We start from the raw sequence: 3,823 nt of genomic DNA on the forward strand, positions 1-3,823 counted from the left end.
CTTTGATCGACTAAAAATCACGTTCCAGTTGGACTCTGAATATGAAAATTCCAGTGACATCATTACGGAAAAGGAACAAGAAATCATGTATTTTTCAGTAATCGCTGTCTGGTTACTTTTAATTTTGGTAAAGAATGGTAGTGCGAGTTTGAGGGCGACTAATAAATGACAAACTACAATCATTTACCCAAAGAAGAATTTTGAACTCCAATCCATAGAATTACTGGTTGAAAAATATAAAAACGAGTAACAATCTTTCTTTTAGGTAGAAATATTGTTTTTATTCAACAAAATAGTACAACATCCAATAAGCTAAGAACATCGTATTTGGAGTTGGACCAAGATCATTCCATTAACCATATTCATATAGCATCAAGGCCATACTCTTTATTTTGTAAATAATACCCAGTTGTTTATAGTTTTTCAAGACATAAAAAAAAAAAATGTTCTATGAATGAAGTAGTTAAAGGTAGATTTTGTTGCCTATGATAGGCTTAATATTTTGAATTAAGTGATAATTATTGGAACTCGACTTTCGAATCATGGTCATTGAGAAAGTAAGAAAACTTAAATCGATATTATCCATCATTTTCTCAGTGGCCTAATGCTATCAAATCAAAGTTGATGTTCATAAATGAGTTATATACTTCCAAAGATCATAAGAATGTTACTAATTGCACCAGTTTCAAATCTTTTTCCTTTATACCACAGTTTATGGGTTCTATTAGTTTCGAATATTTTGCATATGATTTTAAACTTTATTTAAAGAAAAATATTTTTTGCTCAAAATACCAAGATATCATGAATATAATAGGTTATAAAAAATAATTGCAATATGAACTAGTTTTCATATTTAAACAATCTGCTATAATCTAGGCCCAATTTTTCTCTCAATAAAGTGATATCATAAAAAAATATAACTATTTGTGAAACAATTTAAGTCAACTTTCTTCTAATTTAGTTCTCACCTTAAGTGTATCATAAAACACAATACTAATGCCAATGCCCATTCGAAAAAAAATTGTGCATACCAAAAAATATATAAATATTTTCCCTAAAAAAAAAAAAAGCCTATAGCAAACAACTATAAACAAATAACTCAATTGATTACTCGATTCATATTTTCAAGAAAATATTATACTAGCATTGTCACATTTTTTTATGTGGGAATCTACTCAATGCATACAAAAATGTTTTGAACTAAACTTGCCACCTAAGATTCTATGCTTTTAGCGTAAATTTTGTTTATAGAACACCGTTTCCAGATTAAGACAAATAGAAGCTCATATTAATGATTTTATGATGCCTCGGTGTACCTTTTTTGCCAACAAGAACAATGCCATGAAGCATTAGTTATTGTCATAAAAAGTAATCGTCAATGATCCACCTGCCTCACTTATGTTTGAACAAGATATTCAATAGAAGAAACGTCACATTTTAGCATAAGTAAAGTCACAAGTTTTGGGAATGCCACTCTTAAAATATAAAATTTGATAAAAAAAAAAAGTATTGATCTAAAAGTTAAGATTAAAATGCAAAATAAAATAATTTTGAGAACAAAATATATATCATTAAAAAAAAAAATTACAAATGTGTTGAACTTGAGAAGTTTATTTTTCAGATTGTTGTACTTATTAATACTATTAAACACAACATTTTCTATGTATGTCACTTTTTTATCAGAAAATCTTATTTCGATATAGCTTGATGATAACCAACATTTAAGACTAATGGTGTGTCTTGAAAAATCTATTAACATAACTTAAAATCACGGAAAAGAGTTTGCAGATCAGGTATTCATACAACAATTGTTATTTGAACAAGTTTCAAATAATAGAAGTCTCTAAAAGGAAATTGGTTTATCAAGATTTATCGATTCAAACAAGATTTGAAGTGAAGATGGCAAGAGACCAAAAAAATTGTGCAAGCAACATTGTTTTTAACAAAATTTGAAGACAAAGTATTGAGAGTATAAGATGTTCAAACAAAGATAAGAGTGTTTGAACATAGTAGAGTGTTCAAACAAATTATAGACGAAGGAGGGAAGTAGGTCAGAAGTACAAAAAAATGTTTAAACAATATTTGAAGAATTGAATAATTGAGCAAAAATGTTGTTCGATCAAGCTTAATATAGAAAATGAATAAAGTTGTTTAAATGAAATTTAATTGTTCGAACAACTTGTGCTAAAAGCGTTAAAAACCAACTTTAGAGTTTCAATTATAGCCAAGATAGGTCACTAAAATTTGTAACAAATATAACTATGTGACCAACAACTCAAGTAGAGAATATGAAATATTTTATCATGATTTTTTATTAAGTAGAATTTATTTTAAAAGGCTAAAATATCCCTTGTGTAGCCCAACAGTTAGTTTTTAGAACATTGCAATATTCTCTATTTATGTTTTTACTCTAAACACAAATAATCAATTGCCAAAGTGTTCACGACCACTCCCATGTTTTTATTTCACTTTAAAGTCAAATCATGGAGTTTGGATTGTTTTGAAGAGCCAACCTTCAAGGACCAAGTATTTTTGTTTTTCACTTTAAATTTTGTATTTATTTATCCCCAATATTGCTAAAACATTTTATTCTTAATTTAAACCCATCATATTGATTCTAGCAAAGGCATTTGACTCAACATTTTCCCATGCATGGTGGTTGGGTTAAATTTCAATAAGTTTAAGTACATATAGGCTTGTATTTGAAAGTTTATTTAATTGTTCTTGGTCAAGTGTAGTTGAATCAAAGTTTTTGTGTTCCAAATCAATTACAAAGTTTAGATAATCACTTGTTTTTTTAAAATTTCAAATCAAAATTATCTTGAGTTGCTTTGAGATTGCCCCCTAATTTGAAACCAAATCCTTAGTTCCTTATGAGCTTTGAATTTTAAAATCAAGTCAATTAAGCACCAATCAAGTTGCTCTCACATAAATTGGATTTATAGGATTAGATGTAATGTTTATTTGCATTTATAATTTAAATCCAACCTATTGAGAGGTACTATATATAAGTTATAATCAAACTACTCTTGTATGCATTAGGTCAAGCTTTGTGTAGGCAATACCAAACCTTCAATACAATTCCTTAGGAGAGCCTTGGTTGTTGTTGTTGATGTTAGGAATTAGATGCATTAATTTTAAACTAGCGTGAGCAATAATAATAAACGTAGAAGAGGTAAAAAATAAGCACCAAGAAAAACATAAGATTTATACAGGTTCACCTCAAGGTGAGACTACGTCCTGTCTTCCGCTGTTGCAGTTCCACTATAATGATGAAATAGTTTACAAGAGAAATCGCTTCTCTAACCTCTCTCAACAGTAATTGATGATTTTCCTCGATGATCTTACTCTAGGTGATAAAACCCTAACAATGGCGCCCCCAAATATAAAAAGAAAATTAGGGTAACCAGATTACAAGTGTGAAATCCCCAAACTACTTTTAATGAAACAGTAGTCAATATATCCACATACCGACTCAAAGTAAGTCGTTAATTAGGCTATACAACTTAACAGTTGAGGTTTTGAAAATCCTTGTGTAGGTCTATACTTATATAGGATAGTGTTTCATTGTAAAAGTCTCATTATGGGCAAAAGTATAATTAGCATTGTGGCCCTTGAATTGTAAGTGTACATGAGTTTTTTTTACTTAGTAAATTCAACTATAAAGTGAAAACATTTTGAAAGTAGACATAGTGACTTAAATTCAAGTTGTGAACAACTATTAAATCATATGCATTAACAGTTAAGGTCTTGAAAATCCTTGTGTAGGTCTAGACTTGTATAGGATAGTGTTTCGTTGTGAAAGTCTCATTATGGGCAAAAG

The sequence above is a fragment of the Aristolochia californica genome, unplaced genomic scaffold, assembly GCF_029961685.1.
Source record: "Aristolochia californica isolate CCGP_79_NKW_82.1479 unplaced genomic scaffold, dmAriCali1.0.hap1 SCAF_3, whole genome shotgun sequence".
Lineage (NCBI taxonomy): Eukaryota > Viridiplantae > Streptophyta > Magnoliopsida > Piperales > Aristolochiaceae > Aristolochia > Aristolochia californica.